The 17,730-nt window shown below is 44.6% G+C and overlaps 1 long non-coding RNA gene across 3 annotated transcripts in view; it reads left to right on the forward strand.

The window, feature by feature from the left end:
* Positions 1–17,730, forward strand: part of LOC147015909 (uncharacterized) — a 129,940-nt gene that overhangs the window by 106,576 nt on the left and 5,634 nt on the right. For 2 of the 3 annotated variants that reach the window (XR_015049905.1, XR_015049907.1), the window contains exons 3-4: positions 6,677–6,810; positions 7,354–7,392. This is a non-coding gene — a long non-coding RNA (uncharacterized LOC147015909). Of the gene's footprint in view, positions 1–2,036; positions 2,146–6,676; positions 6,811–7,353; positions 7,393–17,730 lie in introns of those variants that run through there. The other variant, XR_015049910.1, reaches the window with a different exon arrangement.

Genomic DNA, 17,730 nt, shown 5'->3' on the forward strand with positions numbered 1-17,730 from the left:
GTTTAATAAAATCGAGAAAGTACAGAAATCGAGAAAGAAAGAATACAGTAAGTCAATAAATCAAGAAAAAAATCGAGAAAGAATACAGTAATCGTCACTGACTGGATTGGGGTATTGGGTTTAAGAAAATCAAGAAAGAAATCGAGAAAGAAAGAATGTAGTAAGTCGATAAATCAAGAAAAAAATCGAGAAAGAATACAGTAATCGTCACTGACTGGATTGGGGTATTGGGTTTAAGAAAATCGAGAAAGTTCAGAAATCGAGAAAGAAAGAATCGAGAAAGAATACAGTAATCGTCACTCTCCGGAAGTTCACATATGGCAGTTACGATTATTCGCAATTTATTCTTAATGGCCAATTATTCAATTAGCGCCAACGTATTTTGCCTTTTCCCAATGTCATCGCAAGGAAAAACACAAACAGAAGAGGAAAGAGGAGAAAAAAAACGTGAAAAAAATTTACTTCCTGCTTCGGAGCATACCAGCTAACTCTGATGTTCCCCAAATTTATGCACCGTCTAATATGAAAACGATCATAACTTGGGGCATTGTGTTTATCTATAAATGCGCATAAGAAATCGAGAAATTATTGGAATACACGAAAAAAAAACGTGCAAAAAAATAATTTACTTCCTGGTTCGGAGCATACCAGCACTCTGATCTTACCGAAATTTATACACCGTCTAATAGGAAAACGATCATAACTTGGGGCATTGTGTTTATCTATAAATGTGCATAAGAAATCGAGAAATTATAAGAATACACGAAGTCTTCAGTCTCCGGAAGCCCGTACGTTGTAACCCGTAATGGGGAACGTGGCTGAGCTTCCCTTTCCCATCGGCCGCGCCCACGCAACAACGTGTCTTGCCATTGGTTTGGTAAATAAATGGCGATAACTTGCGAAGCACTTGTCCGATTAATATCAAACCATGAAAAGGCACATCCTCAGGTCCCCAGCAATATATCTGGCAAGTTTCAATTAGATCGGACCAGAGGTTGTCGAGAAACAGCGGTCACACACACACACACACACACACACACACACACACACACACACACACACACACACACACACACACACACACACACACACACACACACACACACACACACACACACATTGCTAGAATTATAGATAGATAAAGCAGTACCATACTGATGTGACCGAAATGTTCACATAAAAGTATTTGACTCTATTTGATCAATGGTAACGGGATCAAGTTACCGCGACTCGGATCGGACAGAGTCGGCCGAGGGTGTGGTTTCCCTGGTAGTTGGACGGCGTGAGTACTTAGGTAAATTGGAGTTAGACAAGTAAACCCTACCTCACGCCGTCAAAGTATTGGCGACCACGGTCCTGTAAGGGACCTGTGCCTCTCGGAGTTCTCTGAGAAGCACGATCTCGATTCCGGGTGTTCAGTCGAGCCGACTCTACTGCTCCACCTTTTTGTCGTGCTCGCCACCAAAACTCGGACCCACAACAATTGGTGTCAGGAGAGGGTTTCGAACCCTCCGCCTCCATAGAGAAATTCACGGGACATGGCTCAGGGGTAGGGAGCAACCCCCTGCCGTTCCCCCAAATTGCGAGCGGTTCAAATTATTCTCAACACGCAACATGGCGACCCAAGATGGGCTGAAGCAGGTGGGTTTAGAGGTAAGTGTATGTTTAGAGGAATCCATGGTCGAGGATACCACCATACAGGTTGATAACCCCCACAACTGGACCCAGAGGTCGTAATGGGCATGGTGGGAGTGGCGGCTCAAGAGCGCCCCCTCCGTTAACTTCCCTCCCCGATCCCGGCCGGTTCCGCACATCATCATGGCGAATCGGCTGCGCCAAGTCCACTAGACATGGGCCAGTTCCTCGAGGTGATAAGAGGCATGATGAACGAGAATGCGCAAGCACTGAAAGGGGATTTGCAAAATCAAATGGATGTGAATGCGCGGGCATTGGAGCACAAAATGGACCCGAGTGGGCAAAGCATGAAGGGGGATTTTGAGCGCAAAATGGATGAGGTCAGGGGTGAAATGCAGTGTGTGGGGTTGAATCTGCAGGCGGGAATAAAAGACGTAATGGCGGCACCACGTGGCGGAATGACCGAACCGAGGAGGAGTGCAAATTGTGTTCGGCCCACGATGGAGACGGGTAAGGTCGAGTGGATGAGCGACTCCACGACAATAATGGGGGAAACATGAAGGGTGAGACATGAGGGGACGACGGAAGAACCAAAGAAGGTGACGGAGACGGAGAAATGAACAGAGACACAAAGGGAGATGCAGGATTATGAAACTAAAGATGAGCACACACAGGTGGAGATAGGAGGGGACAATGGGGTCGAGCTGGTGGAATGTTTCGTGATCCGGTGTGAGCATCAGGATAACCTCCCTCAGGAACAGGGGGAGATGGTAAGCTCTCTCGAAGCAGATCGCTACGAGGTGGGTCTGGTCGGGCCGAATGAGGTTGAGCAGGTGAGTGATATGAACGGGTACCCGCGGAGCTTGGGAGGTATGAAAACCCCGGGATTTCTTGTGGCAACGTGAATCCCCGATGGGATTGTCCCAGAGTGTGTGGTGGAGTGTGTGAGCAGTACGAGTGAAATGGCATGTGTGAGTGCGTGCGAGGAATTGAAACTAGGACGGATTCAGAAGGGAGACACGAGTAGCGAGCCTGGTAGGCCGCACAAAGTTGTTTGGGTGACTGCGCCGGCTCCGCCGGATGCTGCGTGCGAGATCCATTCCGTGTTTTGCGAACAGCCCAAGCGCGCACGTTTGCGCGATCGGAAGCCGGCACCGGAACGTCTCGTGCGTGGTACAAAACCGCCACGTGCATGGTTAAAAGGAAGGTTGTATGAATTTGGAACACGCGGGTTCCCATGTGAGCGCGTGTGTGGGGTATCACGTGCTGCATGCCGCGTGTTCTGTTCGCGGAACGTGCGGAGTGGGTCCATGGGACGATACGCTCGGGCTGGCCTGCATGGCAAGCTGTGCAGGTTCGGTGCGCGGGTGACGTCACCGGGGACCTCGCGGTGCAAGTTACGTTCGTGCAGTACACGTCGGCTCGCATGGCGGATGCCCCGAAAGCGAGTGCTCGATGCGATTGGCAGGGTGATGTCATGGCTGCACGTATCGGCCAACGGAAGGGACGAGCGAGCAAGTCGCAAACCGCCGCCTTGGCGGTGCAAGAAAAAAAATTAACCAATGTCACCCGCAGGGTGACCCGTATCTTGCCAAAAGGTGACCATGTGTGACTTCTTTAAGGTCACACTGATGTGAACAGAGCTGCTATCCACCAGGAGCGACTCCTTTAGGAATATCTGCCGACGAGAGATTCCGATGAGAATCGTTCTACAGAGTAACCATGAAAAATATGTTTGCCTCATAACGTCACCAAATGACGTCATAATGTCTCAAGCTTGACATATCTAGAAAGCACTCATCGAGGTGTTCAATTTAAGGTTCTACACGATATGGTTCCTAAAATTTGACCTTGGGGTCAAATATGTTTGACCTCAGGCGCTAACCATGAAGGTCAAGGCCAATCGCCACCAAAAGCTAATCAGCTGAGCGCCAGACCATATACGACATTCCCATAAAGTTTGGAGACGATTCAATTAAAATTACTCAAAAAATAAGGGTTTCGTCGACTCCCCTGATTTGCGACAAAGTGACCTTGACCTTCAAAGTTTTATGCGCTGAAAGGGACTTTTATAGGCCTCTGATATGCGAAGTTACAAAAATTTCCAATGATAACTGTGCTCTGCAGAGTGATTTATTCGTGATTACAGACAAAATAAATAAATAAATAAATAAATAAATAAAAACATATGAAGGTCAAGGCCAATCGCCACCAAAAATTAATCAGCTGAGCGCCAGACCATGAACTATATTCCCATGAAGTTTGAAGACGATCCGATCAAAATTACTCAAAAAATAAGGGTTTCATTGACTCCCTTGATTTGCGACAAAGTGACCTTGACCTTTGACCTGGACCTTCAAAATTTTGTGTGCTGAAAGGGACCTCTATAGGCCTCTGATGTGCGAAGTTACAAAAATTTCCAATGATAACTGTGCTCTGCAGAATTTTTTATACGTGATTACAGACAAAAAAAAAACAAAAACATACAAGCTGACTAACATATCTTGCAAAAACTTCGTTTTAGCAAGATAAAAAAAGCTTTTCCCTGAGTACATGCCCCAGCCAGGATGTAGCAAGCATCCTTGTTTGGGCAAAGGAAGCATTAGTTAGCGGGATGGGTTTAGATTAGATAGACTGGCCTCATGGGGGGCATGAGCTGTCCTCCATGGGGCCCATGGACTAGTTCGAGGGAAAGTAGATTTAGAAATGGATTTTTGGGAGACATGGACGGACATGGAATGTGTCGTGGGGACTTAGCTTAGCTACATAGATTAAATGGAACGTGCACTCATTTAAGGGATGACGAGGGAGCACAAGATAGTTCAGGGAACATAGGTAGAGTGTGGGGTGCATTGAAAAATGAAGTGTGTAATGAGTGAATGTGGGACAGCGCGCCCAAGTGTGTGTATGGAGTGAATGTGGAATGCATGGTGCGAATGAATGAGTGGGGGGAGAAGTGAATCCCACCCAAGTGACCCCAGGGTCAGTGTAATGTTCGTTTCTGGGTTAGTCAATTTTACCAATAGGAGGTCGTTCTGTTGTTGGTGGTGTATGAAGGCACGAAACCCATTTGGAGGGGTGCAGGGGTCCATGGACCGGCTCGGAGCGTGGCTGGTGAAAGGTGAGTATCGAGTAGAGGGCACCCCGAGAACCAGACAGTCGGCCAGAGTAGGCCAAGGGGCCAAGGGACGGGATAGTGTAGTGGGCACGGGCGACCCATCGGAAACGGGACCCGTATCGCCAAAAATGCCACGTGGGCATCGGAGGGGGGCAATGCCGGGAAGGGCACCCCCCCCCCCCCCCCGCGTTCATAGGGAGCAGGTAAGCTCGGAGACAGCCTCAGGGCCCGGGCATGCCATAGTTTGAGATTCAGCAGAGGGGGAATCCCTGCCATATGAGCCACGCTGCCCAGCCATGAAATTGTGCAAGGGCTCGAGTGAAAATTTGAGGGCTCGGCCCAAATTTATAACAGGACACCAACACGGGCGACGAGAATCTTGGTTTCTAGAACCAATAGTTTAAAGGGCCGAATAAAGGCCACGGCCATCATTTCTTTTGGGTGTGTGCGTGTCTGTCTGTGGGCCCAGTCTATAAGTAGCAATTGTTCGAAGTGCCTTGTACATTATTTGCATTTCTTCTCGATAGTCAGTTTAACTCTGGTCGTCTGTGTTCCCCTCCCTGCCTATTGTAAATAAATACCCATTTTGTTGAATGTTTCAGCTCGTTTTTGTGTTTCTTTCATTGGCTTAGCACGGTGCGTGTTGAGAAATTGGGACGTGGTAAATTGTGCATTCGGTCTGGCGCGGCTCTGGTAACTCCGCTCAGTTACGCCGGATCCGAGCCGCAACCGCGACTCGGATCGGACAGAGTCGACCGAGGGTGTGGTTTCCCCGGTAGTTGGAAGGCGTGAGTACTTAGGTAAATTGGAGTTAGACAAGTGGACCCTACCTCACGCCGTCGAAGTATTGGCGACCACGGTCCTGTAAGGGACCCGTGGCTCTCGGAGTTCTCAGAGAAGCACGATCTAGATTCCGGGTGTTCGGTGGAGCCAACTCTACTGCTCCACCTAGCGGTCATGCTCACCACTGAAACTCGGCCCCACAACAATATATCGTCGATAGATGCATTTTGAAGACTATTAAAATCATTAAATGTTTGAAAACTAGAATTCGGGAGAATTATTTGTTTCTTTATTAATTTCTTCATTTTAAGGGTTAATCTATCACTTCTCCTGCAGAGCATATGGCACAATTAAAACCCATATCTATTCACTTCAAGTTACTTCAATGTGTATTTGAATTAGCAAAAGTCAACTTGGGGCTTTCACTAACTCATGGTGGACATAAAAGCAGGAGGAGGTTTATCTCATACAAACACAAAATTTAATAGAACATCTTTTTTTTTGCATTTGTTCAATTTTGGGGTCGAATTCCTTTTGGTGCCATTGATTATTGTAAGCTCCCAGTCAAGATTAGCCAATTCAAACATGCTTAAGAGTAGTCGAAGCGAATATATGTGGGTGTCAATTGCTCTTTGCTATACAGTACAAGCGATATACTGTGTATATATATATATATATATATATATATATATATATATATATATATATAAATATATATATATATATATATATATATATATATATATATATATATATATATATATATATATATATATATATATATATATATATATATATATATATATATATATATATATATATATATATATATATATATATATATATATATATATATATATATATATATATATATATATATATATATATATATATATATATATATATATATATTGGTGGTCTTACAATTGGGGAGAGTAATCTAGGTCATCCTCCATTAGAATTATCAAATTTGAATTGAGACGTATTTGAATTGGCAAGAGTTGATTGTGCTGTCCCCAATATGCCATTTAAGTGTCTCAAGAAGTTTGGTTGTTCCAAAGTGGATTTTTATAGAGAAGCATAGCTGCCATCTTCGGAGAGAGCCAAAGTGTGATTTGTTGGCCATGGATTTGTTTCCAGGTTTCACAAGCAGCCAAGATTGGTCCATCAATGGGCCGCAACTCGATCTCTGGATGCACAACCAATTCAAATAACTGCTCATATAATTCATCTCATCTGTTTGAGAGCTGCTCGGTCCAATGTGCTGTTCATAGGTAAGTCCGGTTTAAATTTCATTTTTTAATGATAGGCACTTAATTACATGGCATGCCAGAGATTGCTAAAAGTGCGGTAAAAGGTTTGCTGATGCATGTGTGTTTGAGCAGGAGCATTCATAGCCAGGATGTGTTAAGTTTTGAGATGCAATGAAACCGAATAGATGTATGGGACTGTACCTGATCAACAATGATGCACTGAATGTCTAGAGGTAGCAGAAAAATATAATGTGCCTTTGTAAGACCATTCACAGTTACCATAAGACAAATTATCTTTTAGTTGACAACTTTGACAGATCTCTTAGAGGTAAAGTGACAGAAGGAGTCACCAGAATGTTTTCCAGATAACAATCCTATGAAAACATTGTTCACATATATTGTAAGCTTGCAAAACATCGGAGGCCAAATTTTGTTTCATCTCAAAATGCCAACTATGAGACTTGCCGAGAATATCAGAGGGAATTATCATTCTCATTTTTGATCTCTCTAGTCTGGGTTTGATTCTCGACACGACTACAAACTGTCTTAACTGGTGCTTTACAGGCAGAGCATTTCATCAATGAGCAAGCAATCCATCAGATGGTATGTAAAACCAGGTGTCCCTCCCACCTGCCAGCATTGGCTTGTGGATGTTAAATATCTGAAGTGGTCTTTCGCAAAGAGTAGACCATTGCGTGGAGGTACTCTGGAAAAATCACTGATACATAATATGTGTTTGAGCATGAGAATGATGATGTTAGGTTTGGAGATGCAATGAATCAGAATAGATGAATGAGACTGTGTACAACCTTGAGGCAGCTATGCAAAGTACAGCTCTGAATTTGGGTCCCAGTATTCTCTTCCCACAATGGACCAGTGTTCCATATCATGGTCTGAAACAAGGCTGTTAAACCTATACCTATACTATATGCTAAACCTCTGCTGTAACAATGGTAACTAGATTGCATACCTCTGCCACGCAGAACAGTTTATGTTTTGTATCCCATTGATCGACCAGATCTGGATACAGACCTGAACCAAACTCAAATTGGCTTGTTTTTGTCACCTAACCAACTCATCCACCTAGTTTTGTCACAACTCATACACAACTTTTTGAAATAATTTGCAATATATATATATATATATATATATATATATATATATATATATATATATATATATATATATATATATATATATATATATATATATATATATATTGTTACGGTCACAGGTACCGAGTGTATTTTGAGGGGGTTTAATCCTCGTTTCTCTTCCGAAGAGCCAGACTTGGGGCCACCGCTCACAATTAGCTTTGTGGTACGGTGGGTTGCTTTACAACCACGAACGTCACTCAGTTCACCACGAGTTCCAGTGTCCACCGTCTAACTTGAGGTCACGTGGCTTCCTGAACGGGGAATGCACCCTCGGTGATGCACAAATCTTATCTTGATTAGATCTTAAGTCGGGCGGCCGAGCGTTTACCGCTGTTGCATGCCAACTATGACAGGTTACTTAGTTTGGGAACTACCTCCCTGTATATCTACATTCGGACAATGCTGGATCAATCGAAGGAAAGGACAAGCACGGACAGGTTGAAACGTCAACAGGAATTTATTAATAATTAAAATAAGTAAACAGAATAACTTTTAATTTCCTTGTGGTGAAAATAGGTGAATTCAAATCAATACAAATAATCTGAAGCAAATAAATAATTAAACAGGTATTGATAGAAAAACAGACAAAGAGCAGATGCTTATCACTATGCCTTATTTAACGATTAAACACAAGGCAAGGGTACCCAGCAGATCATTCAGGGGGGAAAGAAATCCGGTCTCAGCTTACCAAGGTAGAAGTCGTTGTGTGTCAAATAAAATGTCCCGAAATCTGTGAGTTTGCATTGGTCCATTGCCAGTGCCCTGCCTCACCTACACCCACTCACACACAGGCTCGAACACCAATCGATGCCACGTCGTCACCCTCAGGAACCAGGGACGCCAAAATCAGGTATGCCAAGAGCAGGTCCCGAGCAGAACCAACAGGAACGGTCCAACCGTCACCCACCGTCAGGAGCAGCTCACCAACTGTCACCAGTGGTCAGGACTGTGAGGCTGTAAGGGTGTCACCAACTCACCAGCTCACCAACTGTCTGTCGCCGGCTCATCAACCAACTGTCTGTTGCCAACTCACCAACCATCTGTCTGTTGCCAGCTCACCAACCATCAGGAAAGCAGTCCTCCCATCCTTTTTATAGGCAACCAGTATGAGCGGAGCCTCAAGCAGACTTCAGCCAAATCCACCTTGCCTATTGGCGCATTACTGCATGTCACTTCCAACCATCAATCTCATGATCATTCCTTCCTTGTTCAGCCCGACACGAACAAAACCAGCCAGCATCCATAGAGCTGCCAAACGGGGCGACAAACATCGATGCAAAAAGGTGGACATTAACGTCGGTGCAAGAAGTGAGTGTCGAACGTCAATGAAAGATAGGTGGGCGAGGTAAATGATCCACAGCTGTATTTGACTGTCAGAATAACTGCTCAGGAAAAGCCCGCGGTGTGCTTATCAAATGTCCTGTAATTCCAAAGTGTAAATAAATCGTCCACCTCCAAGCCAATGTGGCCTGATGGAACGGAGGTAGATGAGCCTCCATTGGGCTAACGGCTATCTCGCGTGCATGAATGTGTCATAAAGAGAAAAAGGCCATCCTATAAGAAAGGGAATATTTTTAACCCTTCTCCAATGCATCAAAGTTAGAATCCCACCAGACATGGGGAAGGGTCTATCCTGGACATGCATTTATGGAAATAACTGCCTGAGGACCTAAGTGTTTGCATGCATTAGTCAGATCCGATCCTGAAATCCATAACAATATATATATATATACATAAATATACATACATACATACATACATACATACATACATACAGTAGACGAGGCGTAAGTCGTCACCATCGGAACCGAGAAAAAAGTGACGACTTAGATGTGTGATGACTTACGCGTATGCGAACATTCATGATGACTGTGGGGTGAAGGATGAAGTTGCGCGTGGCCTGGACACGTACGTGTGAGAGGGCGCAACAAACTCTAAGCCGGCTATTGTACCAAAAGGGAAACACAATCCTCGGGGCATAGGTGGGGGTTCATTTGTGAGTTGGAAAGTGATCAAACAAAGATGGAATTCATGAATGACTTTATCAAAAGTAAAGATAATGAAAAACTGTAAGACAACTCGTATTCCATCGGTGATGGATATACCATCGACAAATGTGGAATGAATGGCTGTTAGTATTCATTCATTGGAATGAATGTAGAATGAGTTTTCATATGGAATGAAAACTCATATACCATCGACAAATTACATGACACACAGTCATCGTGATGACTCCGACTCAATACCTATGTGAAAGTGAGTGTGGTGATGTACAAAACAAGCCAATATAAAACCATGATCGGACTTCAACACTAAGCTCAATCGATCCTTTACTCCTTCGCCAGAGACTGCATTGCGCAACCTGTATACCTCTTCAGATGCATGTGGGACGGCGCGCTGACTGAGCTGAACGCAGCGCAGTTATAAATAGCCTATCACTGGCAGTGTACACCAATGAGCGCGCATCACGATTCCATGAAATCGGGCTTCTCATGAGGTAGAAGTTCCATGTGATGAGTTAGGCGTGGTAATTTACTTGAGTTTCCATTACGCGGGAAAGGACAACATCTGACGACTTTGACGAAGTGACGACTTAGAGATGACGACTTACAGACTTTATTCAAAGGGATTTAACATTAGATAAATTCGGGACTTTTTGACGCTCCCGACTTAGGCAAAGTGACGAGTTACACGCTGCCGACTTACGCCTAGTTTACTGTAAATATATATATATATATATATATATATATATATATATATATATATACATATATATTTTGACCGCATCTCTGAATGGTGGAGAATCACTGACAAAATTTTAAAAATTCTCGTAGCCTGATTCGGATCTTCTCCAAAATCGAAGCAATTCGTTTTTGTGACACACCCAACCTGTCCAACAAGTTTTGTCCGAATCCGTTCATACCTTTTTGAGATATCGTGATATATATATATATATATATATATATATATATATATATATATATATATATATATATATATATATAATATATATATCATTTTTTTTGTGCTATCACTCAGTGGTGAAGAATCACTTAAAAATTATCGGATCCGGATTCGGATCTTCAGTGAAATTGAATCAATTCTTCATTGTCACACATCCAGCCTGTCCACCAAATTTTGGCTGAATCCGTCCATAACTTTTTGAAATATCATGTTATATATCGTTTTTGCTCCTCTCTCTCAATGGTGAAGAATCTGTTTAAAAATTCTTGGAACCGGATCCGGATCTTCACCAAAATTTAATATTTTCCTCCTTGTCACACATCCAACCTATCCACCAAGTTTTGTCTGATCCCTCCACAAGTTTTTGAGATTTTCTACTATAGCCTCCAACCACCTTCGGTGGTGGAGGTAATTACACACACTGCGTTCAGAACAGCCAAAATATACAAATGGTTTCCAAGCTGTAGAAGGACCTTTGGTGGTGGAGGTAGCTACATGACATAGCCAAAAGTATGTGGACACCCCTTCTAATTCGTGGATTCATTTATTTCAGCCACACTCATCGCTGACAGGTGTGCAAAATCAAGCACACGGCCATGGAATCACGAGAGACAAACATGGGCAATAGAATGGGTAATATTGAAAAGGTCATTGATTTTCAAGGTGGCACCATCATAGGATGCCACCTTTCCAACCAGTGTTCATCAAATTTCTGCCCTGCTTGCGCTACCCTGGCAACTGCAAGTGCTGTTATTGTAAAGTGGAAATGTCAAGGAGCAACAACAGCTCAGCCACGAAATTGTAGGCCACAAAAGCTCACAGAATGGGACCACCGAGTGCTGAAGCACATAGCATCAAAAAATCGTCTGTCATCAGTTGCAACACTCACAACCAAGTTCCAAACGGAATCTGGAAGCAACGTCCGCACAAGCACTGTTCGTCGAGAGCTTCATGAAATGGGTTCCCATGGCCGAGCAGCTGCATACAAGCCTGAGATCACCATGCGCAACGCCAAGCGTTGGCTGGAGTGGTGTAAAGCTCACCAACATTGCACTCTGGAGCAGTGGAAACGCGTTCTCTGGAGTGATGAATCATGCTTCACCATCTGGCAGTCCAACGGACTAATCTGGGTTTGCAAGATGCCAGGAGAACGCTACCTGCCCGAATGTATAGTGCCAACTGTAAAGTTTGGTGGAGGATAACTAATGGTCTGGTGCTGTGTTTCATGGTTCGGTCTCAGCCCCTTAGTTTCAGTGAAGGGAAATCTTAATGCTACAGCATACAATGACATTCTATACAATTCTCTGCTTCCAACTTCGTGGCAACACTTTTGGGGAAGGCCCATTCCTGGTTCAGCATGACAGTGCCCCTGTGCACGAAGCGAGGTCCATACAGAAATGGTTTGTCGAGATTGGTGTGGAAGAACTTGACTGGCCTGCACAGAGCCCTGACCTCAACCCCATCGAACACCTTTTGGATGAAATGGAACGCCAACTATGAGCCAGACCTAATCGCCCAACATCAGTGCCCGACCTCACGAGTGTTCTTGTGGCTGAATGGAAGCAAATCCCTGCAGCAATGTTCCAACATGTAGTGGAAAGCCTTCCAAGAAGAGTGGAAGCTGTTATTGCAGCAAAAGGGGGACAAACTCCATGTCAATGCCCATGGTTATGGAATGAGATGTTGAATGAGCAGGTTTTCACATACTTTTGGACATGTAGTGCATTTTCCTTTGTGAAAACTACCTCGGAACTTCCCTACGACTCCAGACAGCAATTTAAATTGTGTCTTGGGAGCAGAGTCGCAATTTGGAGGTGAACAGTAGATAAAAACTTCCAGCTTGTATTTGAGCCTGTAAAGTTGGAACGTGTCTTCACCAACATTTCAATTTCCATACTTCCTGGTCCTTCCCACGAAAGGTGTTGGATCATTGAGTGTGCCATCCTTGAAAAGCCACATTGAATCGTTTGCTGTCTGCTCACATTCAGCAGTGGGTAATAATGATCCCACGAGTTGGCCACTCATGGGATAAAGCCTTCAAAAAGAGTAGGCCACTGGATGCTGATTTTCCAGCCAAATTCCAAATGTCTGCCTCCTGGTCTGCAGCATTACTCCACCCTGATGTTCTCGGTGTCTGCACCATCAGGCCCAGTGTTATACCACTGCTGGGGAAATTTATCAATATCTTGAAAATTGAAACCCATTTATCAAGACAGTGAGATATCTTCATAATTACAGTAAATGCAAATTTCACAAGCAGTTGAAAATGATCAACATAAGTTTGGAAAATGTTATGACCTCATCTTGGAATCCTACTATTAATTTCCAAGTGGTCACTGGCTTTGACATCAATACAAATTTTATTTTGGACCGTCAGCATCAAAAAGCTACATCATCAAACAAATAGTTTCAAATGGAGCACCCTTTTATTTTTGGAAACAATGTCGAGGCTCATATAAGAGCTGACACAGAGAATGTACAACAATGAGAGCAGGAGAGAAGAGGAGTGGGAGAGAGAACGACAAAACAGTGGGGAACAGAGACATTAGGAGATCTGTGCAAGGGAGAGGGATGGGGCGGGGAACACGGGGTATACAAGATGGACAGGACAGGGAATTTCAAGAAGGAAAGCAGGGAATTTTAAGGTGGTGGGTTTGAGGTGGATTAACGGGGTGAGAAATGATCATGGTTTTGGAAGGGGGAAGATAAGACATGGTGGTGAACAGAAATTTTTAAGACCTGGAGGGAAGAGTGGGATAGAAGAGATTGTGAGAGTTTGTTCCAAAGGCAGGAAAAAGAGGAATGAAAGAGTGAGGGTGAGCAGTGATTCTTCATTTTGGTAGTTTTACCAGAAGGGAGTTGCTGGCAGACCTTGAGCGCCCTGCGGAAATATGGGGGGGGGGGACATCGCAGACAGAGCAGGGGGGGGGGGCGAGACCGGAGTGGAGACGGTAAAAGACACCTACCCAATTCATCCATATAATTTTGTCATAACTTGTCCACAACTTATTGAGATATCATGCTACATATTGTTTTGGCCCCATCTCTCAATGGTGAAGAATCAGTTTGAAAATAAAAAATAATTCTCGTATCTGTATCCGGATTTGTATCTTCACCAAAATCGAACAAATTCTTCCTTGTCACACACCCAACCTGTCCACCAAGGTTCGTCCGAATCCTTCCCTAATTTTTTGAGATATCATGTTATATATTGTTTTAGCCCTCTCATTCAATGGTGAATAATCACTTTAAAAATGATTGGATCCGGATCTTCACCAAAATCGAATCAATTCTTCCTTGTCACACACCCATCCTGTCCAACAAGTTTGTTCCAAAACTTGATTTTCGTGATTCTTGATTTTGGTAGTTTTACCAGAAGGGGGTTGCTGGCAGATCTTGAGCACCCTGCAGAAATATGGGGGGGGGTCGAGACCGGAGAGGAGATGGTAGAAGACTAAAAGACGACCAACCTGCCTGTGGTGAGAGAGAGCGAGAGACCCAAAGACTCAGCCTCATCGTGGGAGATACCAATGATCCTAAATGCTTTGGTTTCCACAGCGTGAAGCTGAGAAAGGTGAGAGGCGGGAGTACCAGCCCAGAGAGCAGAGCAGTACCCCCATCAGGCTGTGGATGAAAGCTTTGTATGTGGTCAGGAGCAAAGGAGTGCCAAGGAAGGAAGGACTTTGCACAACAGAGGATGCCCAGTAGGCGACTGGCTGTGGAGGCCAAGTTTGAAATGTGGCTTTTCCAGGAAAGATCATGTCAGATAGTGAGACCCAGAAGCTTCAATGAAACGACTTTTCAAGAGGATTGTTGAGAAAGAAGATGGGGGTGGTTTTCCAGAGAGACATAGTGAGAGTGTGAAATTTGTCAGGATTGAAAAACATGTTCCACTCGTTGGACCAGCTTGTGATTTTATCCAGATCTGCAGAGAGTGAAGAGGCTGATGCTTGCCAATCTGAGGGATGCCATATGGTATGGCATGCAGAGGGTGGAGTCATCAGCAAAGAGATAAAGAGGATTTTCCAGAGAAACGAAGAGATCATTGAAGAAAACCAGAAAAAAGGGCCCAAAATGCTATCATGAGGAACTCCAACCTTGACAGGAAGAGGGAATGAGAGAAGTCTATTAAAGGCAACACGTTGGCTGTGACAGGAGAGGAAGTCTGCCAGCTATGAGTGGAGATGGCATTGGATACCATCGGCAGAGAGTTTGGTGAGCAGGGCAGGGTGGGAGACCGTGTCGAAAGTACGTGATATGTCTCGGGAGATGGCTCTAATCCCATGTCTGGCATCGAGGTTCTCCATCCATTGTTGGGAGAGCAGAAGCAGCATATCCAGGGTAGAGTGACCTGGTCTGAAACCAAATTGATGATCAGAAATCAAGACATTGGAGAAGAGGAAGAATTTAATGGTAGAAGCGATGATGGATTCCAAAACCATGCTGATGATTGGGAGAAAGCTGATTGGTCTGTCGTTGTGGGGATCAGTTTTTGCACCTTTTTTATGCTGAGCAGTAATATTTGCTGATTTCGAAGTGGATGGCAGATGACGTTAAGCAAATGAGAGGGTGAATAGAACAGAGAGAGGATGAGCATCAGAGCAGGTTTTTAGGACACGAAGGCTGATGCCATCTGGACCGGTTGCAGAACCAGAGTCAACGTTTGACAACAAGCTCTCCGCCTTGTCAGGAGAAAAGGACAAGAGTCCAGGAACAGTTGGGTGCGACTGGGTAAGGTAGGTACAGAAAGCGATGGGTTTTGGACACAAGGTTTACAAGCAAACACAGAGTTTAGGCAATCAGCCTTTTCATGTGCAGTGTCAGCTACGCAGCCATTTGAGGGAACGCAGCCATTTGAGGGAACGGTGGGGATGGAGGGGGAACATACACCAGAAACAGACTTAAGTTGACACCAACAGGATTTGGAGGAGGGAAACAGAGAGTTTAGACTTGAGATCAAATTCACCAATGAGATTAAAATTAAGAGATTAAAAAATCATAACACCTCGCCACGAATTGCATCAGACATGGCAATAAGTGCGATTTATTGCTCTCAGCTTGCCGGCTCGATGACAGAAGACGCAATTTTCATTTTTGCGACAACCATCCCAATGCTGTTTCGAATCCCGTGCAGGTACGGGCAACTTGCTCGGATGTTTATATACATACAGCATATATATATATATATATGTATATATATTTACACACACATAGGTCACGTCAGGTATGGGAGCATGCGCCAGAGCAGAGCGTCGCTGCGTCCACTTTCCGCCGGTACTCCAGAGGCCTCCATCTGGCTATTCCCCAGGCAGATGCCTGGCCCATCCCCATCTCCTTGAGATGCCGATCAACCTGCTGCAACCACGAGGCACGTGGTCGGCACATTGGCCACCTCCACTCACGAGACTCCCTCACTGAAATAATCTGGTGTGCAGGATCAGCGTCAGGAAAACGGGCTACATGTCCATACAGCCACAGCTGACGCTCATGGACTATGGAGGTAACAAATCTCATTTGAGTCACTCTTTGCAACCGCTCATTGGACACAAAGTCCGACCAGCGATTGCCAAGGATTCTCCGAAGAGACTTGGTACCAAAAGAATTAAGTCTTCATCACAGATCCTGGTCAGAGTCCAAGTCTCACATCCATAGAGAAAGACTGGAAGCTCCAAGGACCTGAAGACTCGTACTTTCATCCTCCCACACAGGTACCAGCAGTGCCACACCCCATTATCCAGTGAATCTATGACTCCCCAGGCCTGACCCAGACGTCTATTGACCTCAGGGTCACAGCCAGCAGAGACATGAATATCACTGCCAAGGTCAGTGAATCTCTCCACGACCTCAACATCCTCACCACAAACAGGCACAGACAGGACAGCAGCATACAAGATGTCATTGAAAGCCTGAATCTTAGTTTTGACCCAGGAAACCCGTAATCCCAGCAGCTCTGACTCATTCAGCACCTCAAGGGCCGCCAAAAGGATATCTAGAGTCTCCACAAAGATGACTACATCATCTGCAAAATCAAGGTCAGAGATCTTGACATTCCCAAATGGTGCACTGCAGCTTGATCTCTCCGACATCCTCCCGAGAATCCAGTCCATACAAATGTTAAAAAGTGTGGGGGCCAGTACACACCCCTGACGAACTCAAGTAACAACTGGAAATAAGTCAGAGATGGTACCACCACATCTCACAGCACTCTCAGTACCAGAGTAGAGTTGAGACATCAGATCGATCAGTTTTGGTGGCACCCCACGAAGACCAAGAATCCTCCAGAGGGCATCTAGATTCACTGAATCAAACACTTTACAGAGATCAACATCAGCTGCAAGCAGCCCCTGCCGAAACTCTCATCTGTGTTTCTGTGACACAGGGATAAGGATTGGGTTTCGCCATGATTACGGGTTGCCCTACACCCTCTCATAGCATGGTCCAGCGCTGAGCTCCCGTCCTCAAGCGATCCTCCAACCCAAGTCTCCGAGTTGCCAGATTACAGGCGGACGCCACTACGCCCGTAATATATATATATATATATATATATATATATATATATATATATATATATATATATATATATATATATATTTGTAGAATTCACGCCCGCCTGGCATGCGAACGACCGCGTCTAACCAATAGCGATCGCTTCGCCCACCGAACGGACAATCCAGTCGTGACTTTCTGCAACAACGCCAGAAACCAGTCACGGGTGGGTTTTTAATCCCACCACGGCCCAGTCCGTATTCTACCCGCGCGAAATAGGGTCAATCGCCGAATATCGATACACCTAAGTACCCGCGCGGCTAACCTACCGAGG

The sequence above is a fragment of the Eptatretus burgeri genome, chromosome 12 (genome assembly GCF_056783735.1).
Source record: "Eptatretus burgeri isolate ZD-2024b chromosome 12, Ebu_testis_v1, whole genome shotgun sequence".
NCBI classification, from domain to species: Eukaryota; Metazoa; Chordata; class Myxini; order Myxiniformes; family Myxinidae; genus Eptatretus; species Eptatretus burgeri.